Source organism: Stegodyphus dumicola, chromosome 10, assembly GCF_044657685.1.
Source record: "Stegodyphus dumicola isolate Sdum_Otavi_A_Nest chromosome 10, ASM4465768v1".
NCBI lineage: Eukaryota > Metazoa > Arthropoda > Arachnida > Araneae > Eresidae > Stegodyphus > Stegodyphus dumicola.
Genome location: NC_140777.1, coordinates 183,048,097 through 183,075,270, shown reverse-complemented (window position 1 = coordinate 183,075,270; position 27,174 = coordinate 183,048,097). Strand labels below are relative to the sequence as shown.

General features: G+C 32.2%; 1 protein-coding gene across 9 annotated transcripts in view; it reads right to left on the bottom strand.

Annotated features, from left to right (window-relative positions):
• LOC118193858 (disks large homolog 1-like) overlaps nucleotides 1-27,174 on the bottom strand; it is an 816,267-nt gene that overhangs the window by 107,204 nt on the left and 681,889 nt on the right. The window lies entirely within an intron of this gene.

The window sequence follows — 27,174 nt, the reverse complement described above, 5'->3', positions numbered from 1 at the left end:
AAAAAGGAAGTATTGTAATCGCGAAAATTTTCAGGCATCATACTTCAACGAAAATATCCATTTTGACCGCTTTCGAAAGCACTTGAACGATATTTCTGCGTTACATCTGTACGTAAGGACAGAATAAAAGACTCTTTTCCCCCAAAAAAATAATAAAACTGATTTAAAATGAATTCTGAAGAGAATTTTTGTGGTGTCTGTACGTACGTACGTATCTCGCATAACTCAAAAATGAGTAGCCTCAGAACGTTGAAATTTTGTATATAGGACTACTATAACATGCAGATGTGCACCTCGTATTTTGGTTGCAATCGGCCGCACCAAACGTATACAAATATATTTATATATATATATCCACTCTGTTACCCGGCTCAGTGATCTCAGTTTCTTTACTCATATATTTAAGAATTGTACATTTTTTGCTTTAAAAATGATTGAATTATGTTGTTTTTATCTTCCGGTTAAGGTTTTTATGCCTTTAGTAAATCTGTATGCAATATTTTTATAATTTTAGAATTATCAACAATTTTAAAGTTGTTTAAGTGCCGCTAAGTCTTTTTTTTCATGGCGGCCATTGATTGTTTACATTTGAAGCAGCAGACTAGTGGATTTGTTGCCAATCTAGAGAAACTTAGCTTCGCAACAACAAAGATAACGCCTTCATTTATTATTGCCAATTAAATCATGCTTAATCCTTTCTGGAATTTTTTCGAGGAAATAAGTGTTTAAGATTTACTTCGTAATTCTTAATATAGATATTTTGAGTTTTTATGTATTTTTGCCTTGTCGAGAAGTGAGAACTGAATTAATTGAATGAGAAATACTGAATAGTGTGTGAAAAGTGTTTTTTTTGTTTATTTAATTTCTTTTATACATAGTTTTAGATTTATTATAGTATTTGAATAGAACATGTGACAACGATTAGATAATTCTTCAAATTGTATAAATTTCTACGCATTCTGATTTATAATGTGAACAAAATGTAACGCTATTAACCCTTTCCGGCACCGCTACCTTTTAAAGTCGGAGTTTTGATTTAAAAAAAAAATAAATAAATAAAGGTAGGCAGTCTAATTAGGCCTAGAGGAGTGCACTAGTAAAATTTTGTGAAGATGATATTTGTCGTTTAATTCTGTGGGTGTGGCCAAAGTGGGCACACTGATTGAATAGAGCTCGAAAAGAGTGCTGAAACCAGCATTGTTGTCAATGAACTGACCGATGAGATGAGGAGAAACAAAGAATACAGACTCTCAGTAGTCTTAGATTATCGGTGAGTCCGCTCTGGGCACACCTAGGGTTCGCCGTTTGATTTTAGGCAAGATTTCAAGGTAAAAATTTAAATCTAATATAGAATAAGGAGATTAGCATACAGCCAAAAAAATAACATAGAAATTTCTTTTCGAACAATTCCTTTTATACCCTAAAAGAATCTGGAAGTTTTTTTGAAAAATGAGGGTCATAAAAATCTAAACATGGCTAAAATATATGGACTGGTTTGTGTTGAGCTGCCATATACTATAAATAAAGAAGGGTCAGAGTAATCTATAGTAACCTATAAATCCTTTTTCATTCCATTTTTCTGTGCGTACAGAAGGAAAATTTTAGGTGTGTCCACACCGGACACACTGTGCCGCAAAGGTTTAAGTGAAGCAAGCGACAGAATGTCGCTCTGGTAAACAAATATGGTGAACTTTAAAGAGTACATTTATTCTATTGTGGTTTATGCGCTATCGACGAAGTAGATTTAATTCAATTCAATACGTTTACATGAAATGTAAGAAAAAATACGTATAATTTTATATTCTGTGCAAGGAAGTCACGTGGTGTACACATAAGATTTTTTTTTATATAATCTTAGTACGAATTTCTTTACGTCAATACTGGTTTCTCCTCGAGGAGGCATTTTCTATTTAAAAGTGTGGCTTTAAGTTCATATAACAAATTTCATCACAAAAGTAAAAAGGTTTAAGATTAGATTACGCAACATTAGATTAAAACTGAAGACACGTAGAAAAAATATAGTGGTAGTTAAAGATATTTTTCATTGGTGTATTCTCAATTTTCGAGGCAAAAATCTGCGTAGTTATTTTTAAAATGCTTATGAAATTTCTTATTTTGGGATTTTGTTTGTTAGTTGTTCTTTGGTTTTACTTTAAATTAAATTAATTATTATGCGTAAAAATAAAAACGTGTTTCCGCTTCTTGGTATAATGTGTTATTCATATCGACAGTTGGATTTATCAAGTAAAAGTAAGATGTATTTTTAATTCTTTGAACCACTGTTAAGTCGAACAAATTCAGCAATATACAACTGAATAACAAAGCTAACATTTAGAAATCTAAAGCTGAAGAGTATACGAATAGATAAGTAATATAATTTTTTTTTTAAGGTCAATTCCCATTTAGGTCAACAAAGAAAATTTTTATTTTAGTTACTTTTTATTAACGTTTTTTCGTTTCTAATTTATGAAGTTGATAAAAAATGTTAAAAAATTAATTTTTACAGCACGCGAGAGAATAAACGGCCATTACTTGTAAGTCTTATAATATATTTATTTAATAAAAACAGCCTATCTCTAGTTCGGATAAACAGGAATCAATAAGTAAGAACTGACATGAATATATGTATTAACATCCAGCTTCATCCACTACGAGTTTAAAATAAATGTAGTTGAACTTGAGTGGATAAATAAAAAGTATTTTATTCACGATTGAAAATTTGAACAAGATATAGGGAGAGTGTGAACTAATAGTAGGAATTTAATAATTCACAAATTACTCAATTACAGACTGAAGCACTATTCCACAATTTATGTCGAAACACGAGCAAGTACTCAGAACTGCAACTAGAAACAAGCATATAAAAGAAAAAGTAGTAACCCTTAATACAGATAAAGTTTTCGTGCAGTAACGTTTCAGTAACAATCAAATCAGCATTCGGAAGAAGGCGAAAAACCTAACAAAACGAAATTTCATTACCCTTGACTACTTTTATTGCACGCCCGCTGTTACGACGTACATTCTGTGCATCGTAAGAAACACAAGAAACTTTTATTTTGAACGAAAGTAATGGATTTTTCGTTAATCTTAAGAAAATGATACTTTTGTTTTGATTTGAAACTAAAAAAAGGTTTCATCTTTTAGAAAAATGGCACCATATACGACGAGGCTGTTTATTCAATTAGCCGAAGCGATTTACTAATGAATATTCCAATAATGATTTATGAAATCCTGACTAAAATATTACTTGAAATATCTTTATTTTGCTTCTTTTACTTTAAGAATGAGTTCTGCTCAGATCTTCATTATGTTTTATTATTTACTGTGTGTACACTAATTGCCCTGGAGGTAGAAAGTGATTGTTTTATTTTCTGCATACTATCTGCATGTTACTCGGCTTATTATTTAGAATTTAATTTAACTTTTTTTTTATTTCTTTGTACGAAGTAAAGGAAGTATTGTAATCGAGAAAATTTTCGGGTATCATATTTCAACGAAAATATCCATTTTGACAGCTATCGAATGTAATTTAGCGATTCTTTTGCAATCTATACGTAAGAACATCTATACGTAAGGACAGAATAAAGGAGTCTTTTTCTCAAAACGGGTGGCAAAATGATTTAAGTTGGATTCAGAAGAAACTTTTTTCTTGACGTCTGTCCGTGCGTACGTATATATGTATCTCGCATAACTCAAAAGCGAGTAGTCTCAGAACGTTAAATTTTGCGTATAGGACTGCTGTAACATGTTGTTGTGTACCTCCCTTTTTGGTTTCAATCGTCCGCACTAAAAGTATATACATATATACTTGCCTTTTTAGCATGATTTATGTATTTTTTATAGATTGTATATAGTTTATTTTTGATTTACATGCATAATTCGTATCGGGGAAGTTTTCAACTAGGCAAAGGTTTCTAAATTAATTTCGTTTTCTACTCTTTTTACATTGGCAATTTACATTTAATTAATATTTTAATTCTTAGTCAATTTTATAAATTTCTCAAAATTCGCTTTCATTAAATTTGTTAGTAATTCACTACATTTGGCTTTACTTTTGGTTTTGAATATTATTATACCCATGCCTATATGGATGACGAAGCACGAATTGAGTAATTCAAGAGTTAGGTTTGGAGGCAACTTCCCCTTGATAAGATCTGTCCCTGTTTGCTGAACAGTTATTCACTGATACAAATTACTTTAATCTTAGAAATTTTTAAAAAAATTTAGGATTAACTTTTTTGAAATATTATATATATTTTTTATGGTTTTAGATACTTGCACTTAATTTACATATGTTCTCAGAATTTAAATTATATTGTAAATTAGTTCGCAGCAATAATTAATAATTTTTTGTATGCATTTAAAATTTCATAATTCAAATTTTAATTAAATTTGCTTTATATGAACAGAGAATGTTTCTTAAATTCAAATATATATATACCCACTCTATTACGCGGCTCCACGAGTTTTTTTAATTCAACAATTTAAAAGCTAAGTGAGGCTAAGCCTAATTTTTTACCATAGTAGCCATATTTTTTTTACATTTAAAACTTAACAGAATCGTGAATTAAGTCAATTTCTGCACCTTCAGCGTCTTTTTGCAGAGTGGGACCAAAGTAAACTTTCAGTTTTGTGCACCGAAAAACTCTGCCTTCTTTCCCGCCGGTCGAATTGCTTGTTTGCGTAAAAACTCTAATTTTAATTGCAAAAATTTTAAAATTTTTTTAACAGTATTTGGTGTTTTATATTTTTCTATATTATTCAATTTTTAATAAAGATATTTTGAAGTTTTAATCTATTTTTGCCTTGTTGCGAAGTGAGAACTGAATTAATTGAATGAGGAGTATATCTCCAATGAAATTCGAGGAAATAAGTTTAAATGAAATGCAGTAAAAAATGCGTATAATTTAATATTCCGTACAAGGATGCCATGTGGTGTACACATCAGATTTTTTATTTAAACTTGTTAATGATTTCAATGACTGTTTGCTTATGTTTTATTACGTACGATTTCGAACGGTTTGAATGGCTAAATAATAAAATCTAATAACGACTCATACTTCTTAAAAGTCATTAAAGTACAGAATAAAGTTCGAGTCTCAGGTATTCATTATAAAGATAAATACTAAAATTCAAATGCGGAAAATTTGGGACATGGTAAAGTACTACATTCATGATGAACCTTCTGCACGAGATAAGGTTAAATTCTGAAAAGGCTTAAAAGGATTTATTTAGTTTTACTAACCGATTATTTTATATTAATTTCCTTTGCTGTCTTTCTCGCTCTCTATTTTCTTTCCAGAATGCAAATTTCTAGTTTGTGTGCATTCAAATGAGGTAGAAAGGGGATAGTATTTACGGGAAGGTCTTGGTAGAATCAGAGCGTGTTCCACCTGCTGAAGACCACGTTTGCCAATTGATTCTCTTGAGAACCGTATTTTTGGGGCGTTACGTTATTCTCGTCATTGGGTTTGCCACGCCGATGTTAGTTCAAAGCCAACTTGGGGGTTTCTCTGCCTGTGTAGCCGTTGGCTTGAATTACATTTTATTTAGTTAAGTCCAATTCCTTATTGAATTCCTACTATTAGCTCACACTCTCCCTATATCTTTTTCAAACTTTCAATCTTTTCAAATTTTCAATCTTTAATGAAATACTTTTTATTCATCCACTCAAGTTCAAATACATCTTTTTAACTTGGAGTGGATGGCACTTGTTTTTTCCCATATTAAATACAGTTTTTTCCCATATTACAAATTTTTAAAATGTGTTTGTATTTTTACTTTTTTCTTTGCTGACCTAAGTAGAAATTGAATTAAAATTTTTTATATAATTAATTATCAATTAATTAATTTTCAGCCGTTAATAAAATACTTTTTATTTATCCACTCAAATTCAAATACATATTTTTAAACTTGTAGTGGATGACGCTGGATGTTAATACAGTTTTTCCCCATATTAAAAACTGTTAAAATTTTTAACTAAAAACAACTTTTTTTTTCTGTATTTTTAAAATTTTTCTTTGCTGTATGAATTGACTTTTAAATCTCTCTCTCTTTTTTTTTAATTACTTGTTTTTGATTTAAGCCGTAAAGGCTGGCTTTTCTGTAAGTTCCCATTACACCACTGGGGCGGCGGGAGAAATTCCTTACATATTCCCCCTTTTAAAGGGCGACTGGGGATTGGGGGACCCATTCGCTAAATCCTGGTGGCGGAGAATCATCATCCACCACCATTTTTTAGTTCGGGGGCCACTGTACACACATATTATTTCGAAGCAGGCGACATGAAAAATGTGCAGTGCCCTCGTCGGGACTCTAACATCGGACCTCTCCAACATGCCCCGAGTGTGCTGGCCACTACACCACGAAGGCATGCTAAGAAGGCGGGAGAAGTATCTTATAAGGCATATCCATTTAATACTCTAAAAGTTTTGGTATTTATGAAGTTTAATTACAGGTAATAATGAAAAAAATACAGAAATATTACTGGTTAGTATTTAAATATTTTCTTCATATTATTTGAAGTTAGAACTTCGCAGAACATGTGAAAAAGATGCTAACTTTTACTAAGAAACTTTTTCACTAAAAATTGATAGTTAATTGCATTGCTTTAAAGCATGGAAACGCTTATTTTGCAGAACAACTTAGCTTAAAAGAAAATTTAACAGAGATAAAATCGAATTTTGAAAATAAAAGATTAAGATTTAATTCAGACTGAATAAAAAACGACCCTCCCCCAAAAAACTGATTTTCTATTATGTCCAAAGGGGCGGTGTTTTAACGTTTTCTTTGTTAACCTTATTTATTAAATATCGAGTTCTTTGCGGGGGGGGGGAGAAAGAAAATCTGAAATGTTTTAGATTTTAAATTACGTCCAAAGGGGCGTTTATTAAACATTTTGTGTGTTACATTTATTTATTAAATGTCAAGTTCTTCTCACATAAAGCATAAAATTCAGTTCAACAGCAATTTCACAAAGTAATTTTTAAAAAGCTTATTCTTAGAATTTCCGATACACAGTTCGACGCGCTGGAGATGAAAATGTTTTTTTCCCCTTACAGTGTTGCCATGACTCGCTTTGATATCGTTGAGTTTGTTAATAAAAAATTCATAAATGCCTTACAATATATGAAATAGATAATAAAACAGTTTAATAAATAAATAAATAAATAATAAATAGGTAATAAATTTTTCCCCCATACAGTGTTGCCTTCCTCGCTTTTAAATCGTTGATTTTGGTAATAAAAAAATTCGCTAAAGGTTTACAAAATATTAAATAATTAAAACACAAATTCCAAATTTGGGCTTCCAGATGCCCATATTCGGGTGAAAATTGGATTGCTCTAGGTACCGTTGTTTTATCACAGTTTGAGAAATATACATACATTCATGCAGATTCTTCATTATTTAATTTCTTTAAATATAATAGAGGGCAATATTATTGGTGGCAACAGTTTGAAAACTGATTCGCCGTATATAATGAATCAACGCAAAATGCCAAAACGAAATTAATAGCTCTTCTGGGCAAATTGCCCCTTGGGGCTTAAAATAAATAAATAAAAAATTAAAAAATGTATAATTTTTTGCAGTTTTAAAGTGCTTTTCGAAAATTTAATCACACCGCAGCAGTCAGTTATTACAACAACTGATAAACCATGTCTTCTAATATTAATTACTACTCAAACAAAAAATTAAAGCATAAAAAAAGAGATTTTAATAAGGCAGTGCTTTAGAACGTACCTCTGTTGGTATATTATATTCAAAATTTAACACAATTTTAAAACCTTTCCTGTTAGTCAAGTGCTAAAAAATTTTACATTACAGCATATTATTTTCTTAAATATATAAGTTTGCAATCATGCTTCTCTTCGCTACCACTCTCCCTCTAAGATACCTTTTTAAAAGTGGCCAATATATCCGGTTATACAGAAACCAGAAATTTTGATAATTTTTCATTTCTAAGAGATCTTTATCTACTAATGCGCGAAATTTATCTCTGCATGGATATTTGTACTTTTACTTATCTTTCCAATCTTCGTTTACGGTTACAAAATTCCAATCTGTTATCTAGATTAAGCAATTTTGTTTCACCTCTTTCCTGGGGACTACATTTAAATTACACATTATTCACAAGGATGTACACAGCAAAAATGAATAAGTAATGCATTATGAATCTGCGTCCTTCCAGATTTTTTTTTAAACACAAATATATTAGCAGTCACTTAGCAGTACTTGAAATAAAACAAAACGATCTCTATTCGTTTGACAATGGCAACTGGGAAGGATTAAAAAAAAAAAAAAAAAACGTGATAGCGACTTCAGTGCTGTTGCCATATTGGTAACGAATGCTTTTCAAAGGAAACAGCTGTAAAATATTACTAGTAAGATTACTGAATAATCAAATTAAATGGTGCAGAAAACTGAACTAACTCAATTTCGGAAGAAGAAGAGCAAATGAAGTGACCACACCCTCTTAAGCAACCAATCACTTGACCTCTCTCGGGGTCATGTGGCTTCCAGAACGAAGCGGAAGCAAAGAAACTATTTTCTGTGCCCCCCCCAGCGCCATCGTCTCTGCCTCCCCCCTGCAGTAATCAATACCGTGTCTGCATCTTGGTCTACGAGACCTTCCTTAAAATCCCAAACATCATGTCATAGAGATACGTTCGCGGCTTCCCAACTGCGTGACAGCCCTATATGGAGGACCGCAGGTATATGGAGCAAGGGCTTACCTGTCGCTGGTATATTGCAGGGGCGGAGAAGACGGCAAAAGGAAAGGAACTCACGGGCGTATGATAGGTAGCTTGCAAGTTTTCAGGGCGCGCGCGCGCGCCGGATAGTATTCCAGCCCACTGCGGAGAGCGATCGGTGGCGACATCTGTTGGTGGACATGGAAAATAGGCATCGCCTACGCAAAAGGACGAAAGTGAGGCGCTCCGGGCATTCCCACACTCAGTCGTAGGGAATGGGTTGAAGTCGATCCTAAAACTTAAGGGGAGGGAAGTGATAAATACCTGCAATAGGTAATACCATGGAACAGACCATAAATGAAGCTTGCATAATGTCACGTCTTAAACCAGATTTAATTTAATAACAGTTGCAAATTTTAGCTTCATTACAACGGTTACGTGTAAGTGGTAATTTATTATTTCACTTACAGTAAAATCATGTTTAAACAAAATGGAAGGAGAAAAAAAAAATCTGAAAGCTTTCAAATTTTACATTACACCTAAATGGGCATTTTTTTTAACGTGAGTTACATTTATTTATTAAATATCATGTTATTCGCTCTTAAATCATAAAATTCAATTCAACAGCAAAATCGCAAAATAATTTTAAAATGAGCATGTCTTTGGGATTTTCCATACAGAGTCTCGCGCGCTGGAGATAAAAATGTTTTTTCTGCACAACGCTGCCATGGCTCGCTTTGAAATCCTTCAGTTTGTTAATCAAAGAATTCGTTAAAGTATTGCAAAATATGAAATCGATAATAAAACAAATTCCATATTTCAAATTTGGTCTTCCACATGGCCATATTCGCAGTAGGATGGCATCATTCAAAATTCGATGGCTCTGTTTTATCACAATATGAGATGTTTCTTTCACATTTATGCGGATTTTTCTTTATTTAATTTCTTCAAATATAATGCAGGACTCTAACATTGGGTGGTAACAGTTTGAAAAGTGAAACAGACATTTAGTGAATCAACGCAACATCGCAAAATGAAAACAATAGTCTTTCAGGGACAAAGCCCCTATGGACTATAAAAAAAAAAAGGTACTATTCGGTTTCGAGGGCCGTAAAAAATCGCCAAACTATTGTTGATGCCAATGCTGCCAAAAATAATTGCGGCAAGAAAGGAAGTATAATAGTAAATAACTATCTAAGATTGATGTTTTCATTTAGATGAAAGGTTAAGTTCATATAATACTTTTTTATTATTATAATTTATATGAAAAAGGCTAAATATGACTGAATCGAAGCATAAGAGTAAATAACTATTTCAGATCATTATTATATTTATATAAAAATTGCTAAACATAACTGAATGGATAAATTATTCGCTATTTCGCTACCGACTATCGCTAAAGCATAATTTCGCTACCGACTTATCGCTAAAGCATAATTTCATCTCGTTGGTTGTTCAAACGTAATTTTCTATAATGAATGATGCCTTTTCTTTGAAAATATTCTCGGTAAAGTGCAGAATCGCTCACTTATTTGTTTGCCCCTTTTTACAAGGGTAAAAACAATTGGATTTTTGTCAATTTTCTTTTACTTTTTAAGTGAAAATAGGTGGATGTGTATATAGATAAAGTCAAGGGTGTGCGCAGTGCCATTTTTGTGCAATTCTAGGACTTTTTTTAAGTGAAAAATAGGTCGATGTGCACATGAATACCGAGTATGTGCAGTTCTTAAAAACGCGTCAAGCAGTGGGTGAATCTGGACTTTACCCAAAATTCTATTGCCGACTTTTCGTCATGGGCAATTCCCAAATTGTTAAATCTGTAGGATATCAAAAAAGGATTTAAAAATTAAACTAGTATATCAATGGCGTCTTAAGAAATATAGAACTATATAAACTTACGCAATCTGAAACTAACGCTTACGCTAGATTTGGCGCGCTGTTAAATGGGCGCGTTTGCTAAATTTGGCGCTTTTGCGCATACATTTTTGTTGCAATTTTTTTACGGCCCTCAAAACCGAATAGTACCCAAAAAAAAAAAAAAAAAAAAAAAAAAAAACCTGAAAGTTTTCAGATTTTACATTACGTCTAAATGGGCTTTTTTTTAACGTTTTGTGTGTTACCTTTATTTATTAAATATCACGTTCTTCGCACTTAAACCTAAAATTCAATGCAACATCAATATCGTAAAATAATTTTAAACGAGCATATTTTTAGAATTTCCGATAAACATTCTCGTGCGTTGCAGATAAAAAAAAATTCCCTCCCCCTCCGGTGCAGTGTTGCCATTGCTCGCTTTGAAATCGTTGAGTTTGTTAATCAAAAATTCTTTTAAGTGTTACAAAATATGAAAGAGATAATAAAGCAAATTCCAAATTTGGGCTTGCAGATGACCAGATTCTGATGGAAACGTACGTTATTCAAAACTGGATGGCTCTAGATACCGTCGGTTTATCACAATGCGAAAAACATAGATACATTTACGCAAATTCTTTGTTATTTAATTTCTTTAAATATAACACAGGGCTCTAATATTTGCATATGGAGAAAACCAGGAAACGCCCATGCAGCCAGGCAGTGGACGCCTGCCCGAACTACCACAGTTCAGCCATTTTACGGGTAGTCCGGTAAAGGATTTGAAAGGTGTTCTAGAAAATTATTTTGCCTTCTGTTTTTTCGTAATCGCATTTACTTTACAGACTGGCATTTTCTCACACAACTAGGTTTTAAAAAGGTAGCATTGCGGTATGAAAAAATATAATTTTATGGTATTAGAAATTTGAATTATAATAATTTCATTTAGTAAACTAAGTGAAGAATTTAAAGATTTTAAAATTATTTCTTTAGGGAAGATTATTAAAAGAACTATTGCTAAATTAAAGTTAGTAATTTTGAGTTACGTATTTTATATCTAACTGACTCACACATACGCACGCGGATATACATTACGCATTTTGCCCCAGTAAATCACAACAATAGTTTTGCATCAATTTTTCACAATAAATATGAGGAATTTTACAAATAATTTACGTTTTAAAAGTACCTGACATTGCTCCATCTTCTTTTAGGAGCAATAATGCTTTACTTTAAAGTCTAAGTGAACGGCATTAAGGGGATATGTGACATCTCGACTGGCGAAATGCAGGTATTTTGAGACAAAAGTTATTAGGGAATAACTTTTCTCAAAATAAACGATTCCTAGATTCTCTCTAAATTCCTAGATCCTTTTTTTTTTCATTTAAAAAAGACAGATTGTAGATTACATAAAACACACAAATTTTAAATTAAAAGTCTAATATTTTTAAAAATCAGTTATTTAATTTCCCTTATTTTTGACCAATCTTTTTTGTGGCAGTTTGCTAGTATGGTACACTTTTCTTAAAAACTATTGCGCCAAACTCCTTCAAATATAGCATGATGGTTAAAAACATATCATTTAAGAATAATAAGCAGTATTTTGCATTTCACTTAAAAAGAAAATATATTAAAAATAAATTAGTAAAATGTTTTGAAAATCATAGAAAAAAATAGTTTCAAATTTTTAATATATTGAAAACTAATGATCGTAAATTTTTATATCCTGCATAGTTTCAAAGAAATAGTTAAGCTAAACAACTGCAGAAAATTTAATTTAAACCATTTAAACCTTCTAGGATGACTAGGTTTCCAGGAAAGTGTAAAAAAAAAAAAAAAAAAAAAAAAAAAATTAAGCACTAGTAATTCATAAAAATAATCATTTTAATATTTTCCTGCACAAAAACCATCTTGAACTGACATCTTGAACTACATTAATTTGTTCTTGTTTTATTAATTTATATTTCTTTCTGGCCATTTTAGAAAGCTTTTGGTAAGCGAGATGGGCCTCACGAATTCTATCCCAATCACAAATCTATTGCAAAGTATTCACTCGGATAAAAAATATAACCGTGGAAAAAAATCATAATTTTTTTAAAAATAATATATTAAATTAATTAAAAACATACTATTCAAATTATTGTTTTTTTTACAAATATTTTTATAGTTACCAATTGTTAATGACAAATATATTTTTGTATATATATTTTTTACAAATATTTTCATAGTTACCAATTGTTAATAAATATATTTTTGTATATTTATAGACAAGTATATGAATGCATACAATAAAATATATTTTTTGAATTATTGGTCTCCTTTCATAATTAAATTATAATTCTCATTTCATTACATTTGTCCCGCTTTGTCTCAGTGTCACTTTAGAGTACGTAAAAGTACGTAAAGTTCACTTTAGAGTACATTTAGTTTCGCAAAGAATTTACCATATAAACTCTTGGTTGTATTCCTAATAATTTCATTACTTTATTGCAGCTTTGTGCTTCATCATTAAAACATATTATCGCATCTAACAAACCTAGTTTTAATAAATAAAATCTCAAAGGTTTCAGATTTTGAATAACGTTCAAAGAGACGTTTTTTTAACGTTTTGTGTGTTACCTTTATTTATTAAATATCATGTTCTACGTACTTTAAAATGACCACATTTTCACTGAGACAAAGCGGAACAAATAGAATGAAATGAGAATTATAATTTAGTTATGAAAGGAGTCCAGTAATTCAAAAAATATATTTTATATATACATTCATATACTTGTCTATAAATATACAAAAATATATTTGTTATTAACAATTGGTAACTATAAAAATATTTGTAAAAAACAATAATTTGAATAGTATGTTTTTTAATTAATTTAATATTTTATTTAAAAAAACTATGATTTGTTCCCCACGGTTATATTTTTTATTCGAGTGAATACTTTGCAATAGATTTGGATCATTTATTATAATGTCGTGAAATTTCTCACATGAATTGATCAAATTATATTTTAGGCTTAATACAGATTTTAAAGTTTTAATGTTTAACTGCGTTTTTTTCAGTTGTCCATATTTTATCGATACTATAAAAAACACATTCTGTTGCTGCATTTGTTCCTGGAAGGGACAAAATTTGTTCCTGGAAGGGAGAGCGCGAGTTCTACAATTTTCAAAATATATTCATAAGGAATATTATTCTGTTTAAAATGAAGGAATAACTCCGTCCATTTTTTGTCTGTTTCCACATTTGCAGACAACCAACATTTAATTTTTTCATCAGTAACGCATCATTTTACCAATAACATCTCATCAAAAAGATCACTTTCGCAGATATTATTTTTAGGAAAATATTTACTAATATATTAAAAAGATTTTGCAACATGTTCCCATAAAATCTCCTTTTTTAATGTAACCCCATGAAAGTTTTTAATATCCTCGAATGGAACTGTCCGTTCTTCAAGATATTCCAAGCAGTTATTATAAAAATTTCTGACTTCTTTCAGAAAATGGGGTCGTTTAATATTGGCACCTTGTTCTTCCAACCTAGTGATGTCCTTTCGAATAACTAAAGGAACGTAATCATTATCAATTCTTTCTCGCAATTTTTGTTTTTAAATTATTGATTTCTTTTGACACTTCCGTAACTGAAATTTTGTCCCCTTCAATAATTTTCACAGCATTGTGAAACAATGTAGCTTCGTTGGGGATGAACTGAAGACAAATTCGTGATGTGTCATTTTCAAAAAACAGCTGCAATAATCTTGGACATTTATCTTGTGATAAAAAGTATGATTTTAATGGCTCGCATATTTTAAAAATATTTTCTACAGCTGGTAAAAGAGCTAGCCATCGTGTTTTGCTGTAACCAATAATTCTTTTATATTCGATTTCCGCGTTTTCACAAAAATACTTCAAACTTTCGACATGCACAATATATAAGCCCAGCAGCGGCCGAGCGGTAAAGACGCTGAACATTGGTAGTTCTGTCCGAGGTTCGAATTTTGCGGCTGCATGGGCGTTTTCGTGGTTTTCCCCATGTGTAACGTGTATACGAGCCAGTTACCTTAGAAAGTCCTCCAGGAAGGCATCCCTCCCTTAAGACAGATAGCCCTCGAGTGCTTTGCCGTAATTGAATAATCCAATCCAATAATCCATCCGCACAGTATATCTATCTATATATATAAATACGAATAAATTTTTGAAATAATATTTTCAACATCCACTGGAAGAAAGTCAGATGCTGTTTGAATAGTATTGTGTAGAATGTGCGCCGCACAACGTACTCGAATAATTTTTTGGTTCAAACGTTTGTTAAGTTTCGTAAAAACGTTATTGATGCCTCTTTTAGCTTTTCCACAAAAATTTGCGATAGTGTCAACAATAAAATTATTGCCTCCCAATAGGCAATTGTTCAAATTATTGTTTTTTAAAATAGTACTTATTGAATGAAAAATTATTTATGAAGTTTCACCCGGCAGTCGCCCAGACGGTATAGTTGTTAGGGAAGACCGACTGCAATACCGAAGGGCCTGGATTCGAATGCCGGAGAAGGCAGGGTTGTAACTGTCTGTCCCTTCACAGGAGGCAATGGTGGCCCACCTATTAGGTACCTCCATAATAAAGAGACCACCACTTCTGGCCTTAATATAGATTAATGGACTCTGTTACAAAACTGTAACTGTTCACAATCTGCCACTGGGAAAAAAAAAGTTTCACCCGGGAATGAAACAAAATCTAATATTCTAATTTTAATTCTTGTTTCTGGATCAAAACGTCTAACAATTGTGAGAAATAATTTGAAATCTTTGTGCTTGGAACCATCATAATATATGGATATAAATGTGCATTTATCTAATTCTTTCTGCAATTGTGAAAATGAATATAGTGAAAAAAATTACAAATAACTGCTTCGGTTTTTGTCCTTGCACGTGCAAATTTTTTGTCGTACAGTGTTTTGATCATTTGCGACGTACAATCAATTGATCTGAAACTTTGATTGTGGTTTATGGTGTGGAAAGCAAATAGCCCTTCAGCTAATGCTAGCTGTTCATCCGTTAACAATACATATTCCTTCACGAGACGTAACGACAATGATCGAACACCGCCGAGTAAATCTAACTCGTTAACTCGACTAATTTAGTTTACTTTGCATGCATTTTATATGTTTTTTTTATTTCTTTATATTAACTATATTCACTATAATAATTAATGAATAATAGGCAATATATATTTTTACAGTACATTTAAAATAAGAAATGCAGATGTTTTCTAAAAAACGAGACATTATTAAAAATCCACGGGACAGTCCTCCAAAAAGCGTTACTGTCCCGCCAAAATCGGGACGTGTGGTCACTTTAACGTACTCAAACCATAAAATTCAGTTCAGCAGTAAAATCGCAAAATAATTTTAAAATGAGTATATTTCTAGACTTTCCGATACAAAGTCTCGCGCGTTGGAGACAAAAAAAAAATTTTTTTTTTCTTTGTACAGTGTTGCCATTGCTCTCTTTGAAATCGTTGAGTTTGTTAATTAAAAATTCGTTGAAGTGTTACAAAATATGAAATCGATAATAAAGCAAATTCCAAATTTGAAACGGTTTGAACAATTTTTGGTATGCGTGTCGTCCAGGTGCAATTATGAAAACTTTCATTCGGGTTTTGAGTTCTTCCATGACTGCAATTTGATAGTAGTTTTTTACAGAAAGACTTCTAAACACACTTTTAAGAGTTAATAAAACAGGTTCTGGTAAAGAATGTTTATGAACATAACTTTTACCGGCTGATATGTTTATTGGGGCCACACCAGACATCTGTCCCTTCTAAACTAGTGGACTTGGTTATGCTTGTTTACGTTTTGTAATGAGAGATTTCGTTCTTAAAATTTCGAAACCCGCATAAATTACATATTTTTAGAATTGTCTCAGTCTACTTTATTTTTTAGCCCAAAATTTGAAAGTTTGAAAATTTTTATGCCATATGTCTCCTTAAGTGTACAAAAAATAAGTCTTCGGTATTCTGAAGCAAGAACAGAATTTGTAAAAGCGTCAGATGTGTAATAAAACTCTGAAGCTCATAAAAATGTTTGCAATTCAAGAGCAAAAATAACTCAGTTTTCTTTCTATTTCCAATGGAACTGTTTTCAAAGCTTTGGAAAATAAACATGCATGACTTTAAATAATTTTTAATTCGTCTCAATAAATATTTTTCTACAGACATTTTAAAGGAGTAAAAATTGATGCCTGGATTTGAAACCTGACTCATAATCCTTTGACTCAGCCGAATGATGCATAGTTGCCAAAAACCATATTACCTGACAGAACTTCCGAGACATTTAAGTTCAAGGAACTTGGCGATCTTTCAAGGTGCTTAAAATGACTTTCATAAATATTACCTGTTAGGTAAAGTGGAACGGGGGGGGGAGGGACCTTGTCACACAGTTTTCTTTTTTTATTCAGCACCTACATAAGTCTGCCTCTTGGCGTATTTGCGGTAAAGTTTTCTAATTCCTTAGTTGTTAGTTGTGATTTTCAAATTGTGTTTATTCTGCGAATACTAAACTATAAAAACGAACATTATTAAAAGAAATTTCAGATTATTATGAGAAAAATGGCTATATGTGGTAACAATAAGTAAATAGAAAAAGAATTCTACGGCAAATGTTTTTATTTTGCGTTGAATCACTTTTCATTCCAATACCGTCCACTTTTCATTCCAATCTGTTGCAAAATACGCAGAGTGGAATATATTAAACTTCCAAACTGAATCTATCTGCTATCTATATATATAAAGAAGAAAGTTTGTTTGTTTGTTCGCTAATAATTCAGTCACTACTATAGCTATCATCACCAAATTTTCCAAAATTCTTTTAGAAATATTTCTGGACCTGGAACAGGTCGACGTTCACTTAAAAAAAAACTCTAATTCATATTAGAGATATTAATTAGAGATGTTAAAAACTCGGAAAAACGATAATTTTCGTCCTCATTTTTCCGAGTGGCAACAGTCTAGCAAACTGGAGATGAAAATCTGCTTTATTTCGAGAAGTGTTGCCACTGCTCGATTTCAAATCGTAGAGTTTGTTAATAAAAAATTTCTAAATTTTACGATGAAATACAAATAGCATCGTCAAACATTAAATACATTATTCCCGATTCCAAGAACTCGTGGGAAGCCATTTCGACTGTTTCCATCTTCGTACAACTTTAATCAGTCGAGACATTCATTAAAAACTCTGAAAACACTCATTTTCGCAGTCACTATCTCGGGTGGTAACTGTCTCGCGCGTTGGAGATAAAAATGCTTTATTTCCAAAAGTGTTGCAACTGCACGCTTTTAAATCGTAGAGTTTGTTAACGAAAAATTTGTTAAGTTTTACGAAATCTATACATATAAAGAACAATGTCTGTTTGTGTATTTGTTTGTTCGCGTTATTGATTTCTGATCAATTATGATCCACTTTTCGCCTCATTAAATCGTCTGAAATTGAATATAGGGGAAATATTGGATGGAACTTCAGCTTTTACGACCATTTGATAAGTAAGGCGAAAATCATTGAAAACTGCGTGCCATTGTGGCTGATATAATGAGAGAGAATTAGTTTATTTTTGTATGGAAATTTTTTACGCGGATTCCATATCGCATCAGATTGAAAAATGTCTGACTGTGAATCGTATGTTTTGCATCGTTCTTAGAGAAGGATTACAGCGGTATCGTTCTCTCTGTTGTTAGATGCATTACTCTCAATCTAACTTAACTGGCTTCGAGTACTTCCGCTAATTGATTAATAAACTAAGCTATTTAAAAGCTACAGATGCAGTCCTTAAGAACATTATTATTATTATTTTTAATTTTTTTATCAACGGATTTAAATAAAAATGCATTTAATTCATGACATACCTGCCAATATTCCTGGCGTAGTTCCTCTGCTACCTTTTTAGCGCCATGTTATGAAGATTTAAAAAATATTTTCTTCATTTTTCCCTTTCTCAGTGCTTCCAAAAGCGAGCTTCCCTAAATTTTAAAATGGGTTCGTCCATGTAGTGATAATTTCCCTTTGATTAACAAACACAAACTCATGCAAACTACCGTGAAGGTAACCCGAACCTTTCTCTTTTAAACTGCTTAAATTTATGTCAGCCGAATCCACGAACCGACGCAAAGCAGCGAAGCAAACACAAACTGACACTTAGCCTAATATTCGCCTAGTCGGCTGCACGTTCACCATTTCTAATTATTTAGGGATGATTTGGGGCCTAAGAAGTAGCAGAGACAATAATAAGAACGGGTGAGATTCAAGTGAAAATGAAGAAGTCTGATTAGATATTGTAATATTAATATTTCTAAGTATTCTTACTACGACACAAGTTTCTTTTTAAAGAAATAATATTGTGATAGTTATCGGTAGTTCTGACTGAACTACTTTTCATTTGTTGCGTTATTTCTTTCGGAAATTAAATTATTTGTACAACGTAACTTTCTCAATTTTCGGACTATAAAATTAGTAAAAAAAAAAAAAAAAAAAAAAAAAAAAAAAAAAAAAAAAAAACTGAAAGCTTTCAGATTTTACATTACGCCCAAAGGGGCGTTTTTTAACGTTTTCTGTGTTACCTTTATCTATTAAATATCATGTTCTTCACACCTAAACCATAAAATTCAATTCAACAGCAATATCGCAAAAGAATTTTAAAATGAGTCTATTTCTAGAATTTTCGATACACAGTCTCGCGCGTCGGAGATAAAAAAAAAAATGTTTTTTTTTCTGTACAGTGTTGCCATGGCTCGCTTTGAAATCCTTGAGTTTCTTAATCAAAAATTCGTTAAAGTTTTACAAAATATGAAATCGATCATAAAACAAATTTCAAATTTGGGATTTCAGATGCCCATATTCGCAGTAGGATTACGTCATTCAAAATTGAATGGCTGTAGATACCGTTGTTTTATCACAATGCGAAAAATATACATACATATATGCAGATTTTTCATTATTTAATTTCTTGAAATATAATGCAGAAGGATTACCGTGATTTAAAATTGGACGACTCTACATATGCAGACTATGCAGGACTCTAGGATTATGCAGATTCTTCATTATTTAATTTCCTTAAATATAACACAGCGTGATAATATTTGGTGGCATTAATTTGAAACAACGCTTATTATGAATCAACGCAAAATGCCAAAACGAACTTAATAGTCTTTCTGGGAAAATTGCCTCATTGGATTAATAAGAAAGGATTACATCTAATTCTAAACATTAAATATTTTTGCAGAATGACGTATATTTTTTCACTTGTTAAATATGCAGAAAATATATGACATTCCCATGTTAAGTCTAAACGCATATTCATCTTACGTCGTACAAAGCGTTTCGTTGTTCCACCACAGACATTTATGTCGATAATTTCTATTGATAAACCATGTTAAACTTTAAAACAACCTTTCTCAACGGCTCTTAAAAATCTGAACTTTTTCAGATTTTTCTTTTTCCGTTTCTCAAATTTTACATTTATTTGTGTTCAACGTTTAGGTCACATTTTTTCACTTGTTATTTATGCACTCGAAACTTAGTTACTTTTTGTTGCGGAATAGTTGGATAGCTTCTGAAAAAACCTTGAAAATACAGCTGCTTCAGATGAAGACTACATATTTTTGCTTAGCTGTCTCAGCAGATTCCCCTCCCCCCACGAAGCTCATTTAAGAGAAAATGGCAAACGATCTATGTAAACACTGCGCTTGAGAGTTTTATGCGTTTGAGAATTGACATGAAATGTTTTCATTCCAAACAGAACGCAATAATGTAAACTTATGGGGGGGGGAATCTGAAAGCTTTCAGATTTTTGAATTATTTCCAAAGGGGCGTTTTTAACGTTTTGTGTGTTACCTTTATTAAATATCACGTTCTTCACACTTAAACCATAAATTTCAGTTCATTTGGAATGTCACAAAATAATTTAAAAATGATCATATATTCAGAATTTCCGATACACAGTTTGGTTTTGGATTTTGAATGTTTCGTGCTGTGCTTCGTTGTTTGTATGTCTCTTCCTTATTTTTAGTTCGTTAAGTAACCTCCAATTATTTTTAGTTAATTAGCTTCTTTTTCTCTCTTCTTTCCTTTTGTGGTCTTGAGGGGGTCGACCCTTTATGGTCATATGGTCCAGTGGAACTAGGAGGATTGGGTCTTCCCTGTATTATGACTATGACTATTAGGACACAGTTCCGGGCGCTGAAGATAAAAAGGTCCCCCCCCCCCCCCCGTGGATTGTTGCCATTGCTCCCTTTCCAACCGTTGAGCTTGTTGCTCAAAATTTCGTTAAAGTTTTACAAAATATGAAATGGATAATAAAACAAATTCCAAATTTCGGCTTGCTCACGCACATATTCTCATAAGGATTACGTCATTCAAAATTCGATGGCTCTATGTACCGCTGTTTTATCACAATGCAAGAAACATACATACATTTACACAGATTTTTCATTATTTAATTTCTTCAAATATAATGCAGGATTCTAACATTGGGTGGCAACAGTTTGAAAAGTGTAACGTACATTTATAGTGATTCCATGCAAAATCGCAAAATGAAAACAATAGTCCTTCAGGGACAAAGCTCCTTTGGACTAAAAAAAAAAAAAAAAAAAAAAAAAAAAGTGACCTAATATTTTTACGAACATTTTTGGGATTATAAGAGTTCGGGCAGTATAAGACTTTAGAGCAAAATTATAAATATGAGCATTGCATTTAGCTATTTTGCTTAGACAAGTAGGAGCTGTAACATCAAAATTTATAACTTCTGGGAAAACGCGCAAGAAGAAATGGGGGAAAAAAATCGGAAAGCCGGAAAATTAAGCCCAAATGTCCTTATTTTAACGATTTGTATGTTAACTTTATTTATTAAATATCATGTTCTTCGCATTAAACCATGAAGTTTAGTTCAACAGCAATATCCCAAAATAATTTTAAAAGAGCCTATCTTGAGAATTCTGCGCGGTTGGGGATAAAAATGTTATTTTTTTCCGCGCAGTTTTGCCATTGCTCGCTTTGAAATTGTCGAGTTTCTTATACAGAAACTTACAAATTCTTTACAAAATAAAAAATCGATAGGAAAAAATTCCAAATTTGGGCTTCCAGATGCTCAGATTCGCAGTAGGATTACGACATTCAAAACTGGATGGCTCTAGGTACCGTTGTTTTATCACAATGCGAGAGACATACATACATTTATGCAGATTCTTCATTATTTAATTTCTTTAAATATAATACAGGGCGATAATATTCTGTTGCAACAATTTGAAAAGTGAACCGACGCAAAATCTAAAATGAAATTAATAGCCCTTCTGGACTAATTGCCACTTTGGGCTAAAAAATGCTGAAAGGATTCAGATTTCAACACCACACTCGAAAGTACAAAGTTAATTCTTTTTATATTATCGTTGAACTAGAGCGCAGTTTACCAAACTGCTTGTACACGTGTAGGGACGTTAGGATTTTTTGATGCTCGAAACGTGAAAAATGAGCGATGCTTTTGCCGGGATTAGAACCTGGACCTCTCGAATACGCGCGGAGTGTAATACCGTTACACCAGAAGGCTTGCGGAAAATACCTTATAGACTCACTCTCGCTACATGATTCTTTTTGTCTTTGTAACTTTAATATTAAATAACACTTTCTTTGCATTTAAACACACATAAACCACATGGACTATTATTTTTGAACCTCACTTTTAAATCGAATCGCTCTTGTCCGTTCCGTTTCACCTTTCAAATAACTAACTGCTTAAAAGAGTAACTATAAAAGAAAGGTTAAAAATACATGATTCTTTTAAATTTAAGTAGTGTCATTTCATGGTCCTAGCCGATCATTAATAAAAGAAATGCGTTTATCGTTTTTAAATCGCTTAGTTTATTAGTCAAGAAGAGGCGGACTAAATTTAAAAGAAAAATTGAATATATTACGCATAGAAAAATGGCAACCAATTCGCGGGTAAAAATTAAAAACATTTTATACATTTAAAAAAAATTCTGTAAATATTTTATACATTTTTCTTATATTCGCTAGATTATTTCTTTAAAAACTAGAGGTATGTTGATATTATTGGTTGAAAAAACCTTTTATTTCTGTGCCATACACTTCTTTTTTATACTCGCTGTATTATTCCTTTAAAAAATATGTTATTAACTTTAGTGACAATGTTCTTTTTTATGTTACTGTACATAATTTTTTATTAATCCAAAGAGGCTATTTGCCCAGAAGCACTATTAATTTCGTTTCGGCATTTTGCGTTGATTTAATTGTTTCGCTTTTCAGTTTGTTGCCACCGACTACAGCTACTTGTTTTAAAGTTATGTAAGATACATACGTGCGTACAGACGTCACGAAAAATCTCTTCTGTGTCCATTTTAAACCCATTTTACTATCCGTTTCGGAAAAAAAGAATCCTTTGTTCTGTACGTACTTATAGATGTTATGCAAAAACGTCGCTCTAAGGGATTCGAGAGCGGTTAAAATGGATATTTTCGTCAAAATATGTAATCGAAATTGTTTGCGATTACACTACTTCCTTTACTTCGTACAAGGAATTAAAAATAATACATGGCGATAACATTGGTTGGCTGCATCTGAAAGCATATTCACTATATAAAAAAGGGAGGTGCACAACTAGATTTTATGGCAATCAAATATGCAAAATTTCAACGCTCAACGGCTAATCATTCTTGACTTATGCGATATACATACGTACATACGGACATACAAACATCACGAAAAAAATCCATTTGCGAATTCATTTTACAATCCGTTTTGGAATAAGGAGGTTTTCATTCTGTCCGTACGTAAAAATATCATGCAAAATAATAGTGAAAATGGATTCAGGAACAGTCAAAATGCACATTTTCCTGGAAATCTGACAACCCGAATTTTTCGCGAGTACATTACTTCGTTTACTTTCTACAAGGACGTAAAGAGCAATTAATAAAACGAGTTACAAAAATATTCCAAATGTATTAAAGAATGTCATGCAATTACTGCTGATTACCAGCCGCTAAAATTAAATTCTTCATTACTATCAGTTCCCAAGAGGCATTAGATTGCTGACATCTATTGAATAACAAGCTTACGGAAGGAAAAGTTCTTTTCTTATTCTTCTGTTTAATGCCGTCTGCCTTTCCTGCTTCGGTAATCAGCGTCGCTGTTAGGGTGATGAACACTTTGCGTTCCAAAACCTCTTTTCGAAACTGGACTTCATTTCCTAGCAACTAACATTACCCTACATCTTAATCTCACCATTTTAACTATAATGTATTTTTTCAGAAGGACCATCTTAAACTAGAGTATAATACCAATAGTTAGCCATCATTATCATTCCATTAATGCCGTCTAATGGGGTATTCAGAAACCTAACTACTAGTTCTCGAAAGAAACCCGCCATTCTAACCCCTATCTGCCCCCCTTCCTCCGAAAAAGGCAGGGGTGTTAGAAGAAAACATGGAAGTAGAATATTCTCTCCTCTTCAAGTTAAACTTAACCCTTTGTTGCATCATGTCCACTCTAAGAAACAAAAGTTTAAATTTGTTTATTCTTCTGTAAATGCGTTAACAGATTCCATTCCTGTGTTTATTCATTCTATATTATTAGAAGTTTCAACTGTCGATCCTAGATGGCTGTATAGCATCACCAAGTAAAGCACTGCTATTTGGAAATGGCTGCTGTTTCTGTTTCTATGTTATAAAATTTCTCATAGTAAACAATTATATAATATTGCTTACATTTTCTTAGACTGCCATTTTTTATTCATAATTAGTCGTTTTAGACATTTTATTTTAAATGTCAGCTTGAGAAAATTGTGGAGTGGGTAGATAAAGATCTACCGAAAAGGTTGAAATGAAACCCAAATGGACTGCTTATCGAGCCAGAACGCCACTGGAAATGTTTATGTTTGGCAAGGAATTTCTAGAACATTTGACATTTAAATCCATTAGGTACAGGTTACAAAATCGTAGCAAAATGAATTCGATCACAGTCGACGAAAGGAAGGTATTTTGGGGGATCTGTATGTACATGTCAGTTGTAGATGTACCATTTAGAAGATGGTAATGATCACTGCAAACAAGGCAGGAAAGGATTTCAGATGCGATGACCGTAAATCGTTGGGAAGAGATTTGTTTGCATGTATATGCATGCTGTCCACTGTAGTGAACAAACTGTAGCAATTATTTAAAACGAAATTTGGATAAAATTATTTTTTATTATTATTACTAAGGTTATGAAATAATAAGTTACATTTTCATTTAACTTCTCTAGTTTATTTGTATGCAATAAAGGGTTAAGAACTTCTAAGCTGGGAAGCAGAATTTTGCAAGAAAATATCTGTTATTAGATTAGTCAAACAATTTTATATATATGTATGCAAAATATAAAAAATAGGACGGCTTTGCTCTATGCGAACAAGAAATCTTTAATTAACTTTCTTCAATTCAGAATCTTCTCCCTAGACCAGTACTTTCGAGAACATTCCAGCCTATTACATAACCGCTTCTATAAATTATAAATAACGAAGTCGCGCCAATTTTGCATCAGATTACTTCTCTCCTCATGCGCTACAACATTTCGCTGCTGCTTAACCCATTTTTGCTTTGTTAGAATAGTTTTGAACGCAGAAAGTCTAAATTTAATCGTACTTAGTTTAAATCACTATTGAATATGTAATTTCATCTAAAGTAGAAATGATTTGCTGTGAAACTGAAATAAAGTTATGGAAGAGTAAAAAGTGAAATCCTTCTGTGTCATTATTTCTGCTGTATTCCACTCAGCCAAACAATCCCCGGACTCTGATGGCAAGCTTCGTCACTTATGTGCTCGACTGCCAAAATATCACATGTAAATATATATATATATATATATATATACTAGGTGTACCCGCCCGGCGTTGCCCGTGCATTTAGAAAATGCAGATAAGTGAATAGCGCAGGAATAGTAGTGTAGGACATGTAGACTGTCTCTCTCTCTTCCCCCCCCCACAAGCTACAAAAAAGAAATGAATTGTAATTAATCGATTTAATGTATCGTCAAAACAGCAAACTAACGCTAGAATAAAGAAATCAATTGTTACAATCGAACGTTATTTGAAAACAAATAATAATATCAGTGAGTCAAAAAAACCGTGATTAATTAATTATAAATAATTTTTTTTAAATTTTTCTAATTCAAAAATCGAAAATCGGGCTTCGAGGTCTGGTGGCCAGCCCCTTTGTGCTTCCGTATAAAAAATTCCAGGTCCCTGCGTGCGATAGATTTGGCTGGAGAGCTCGGTCAGACAGACAGACAGACACATTACACTTGCTTTTATTATTATAAGATATATATATTGTTTATTGGCATTATGATTTATGTGGCAATTATGATCATCAGGTCTTAAGGCAGACATTTACAAAAATATAAATATAGATACAATAAAAAAAAAAAAAAAAAAAATCTGAAAGAAAAATCCAAAGGGCGTTTTTTTAATGTTTTATGTGTTGCCTTAACTTATTTAATATCATGTTCTTCCCACTCAAACCATAAAATTCAATTCAACAGCAACATCGCAAAATATTTGAAAAGAGCATATCTTTAGAATTTCCGACAGACAGTCTCGCGCGCTAAAGATAAAATGTTTTTTCCCACCTCCTCTTACAGTGTTGCCATGGCTCCCTTTGAAATCTTTGCGTTTGTTAATCAAAAATTCGTTGAAATTTTACAAAATATAAAATACATAATAAAAGAAATTCGCGCTTCCAGTTGTCCATATTCGAGTGGAAGACTACGTTATTCATAATTTGTTGTCTCTAGATGTCGTTGTTTTCTTCACAGTCTGAGAAACGTACATACATTCATGCAGATTCTTCATTATTTAATTTCTTTAAATATAACACAGGGTGATAATATTTGTTGGCAACAATTTGGAAAGTGAAGTGCCGTTTTATAGTAGACGACACAAAATGCCAAAGCGAAATTAATAGCCCTTCTGGGAAAACTGCTCCTTTGGGCTAATGATATAACAAATTCGAAATTCGGAATTCCACGTGCACGTGTTGGGATAGAGAACAACGTTATTCAAAACTAAATGGCTCTAGATAACGACGTTTTTTCAGAATGCGAAGAACAGACATACATATGTACATGCAGATTCTTCATTATTTAATTTCTTTAAAAAGTAACACAGGGAGATGGTATTCCGCGGCAACAACTTGAAAAGTGAATCAACCATCTAAAGTAAACAGACATTTATAGTGATAGACCTCAAAATTCAGTTTCGTGATTAATAGCTTCTTTTGGGCTAAGAATGGTTCTTCAAGCAATTTGCTTTGTTCACGAGAACGCTGCCCCTCAAACAGTAGGCCAGAAAAAAGTTGAAAAAACAAAACTTTCAAATATATATTACGGGAGACTGAGGACCCCAGAATTAGCATTCAGATGTAACATTGTCTTCTCGGAATGATGATATTACGGGTTCAGGCCGTTCAAGATGATAAAACGGGTTTCGTATCAACTGAATGTTATACATAAATTTTGTAACGTTCTAAATGCATTGTTACGAATTTTGTACTTAGATATTCAATTTTTGTAGAATTATAATTAAAATTGTTGCATATCCCTGAGCAA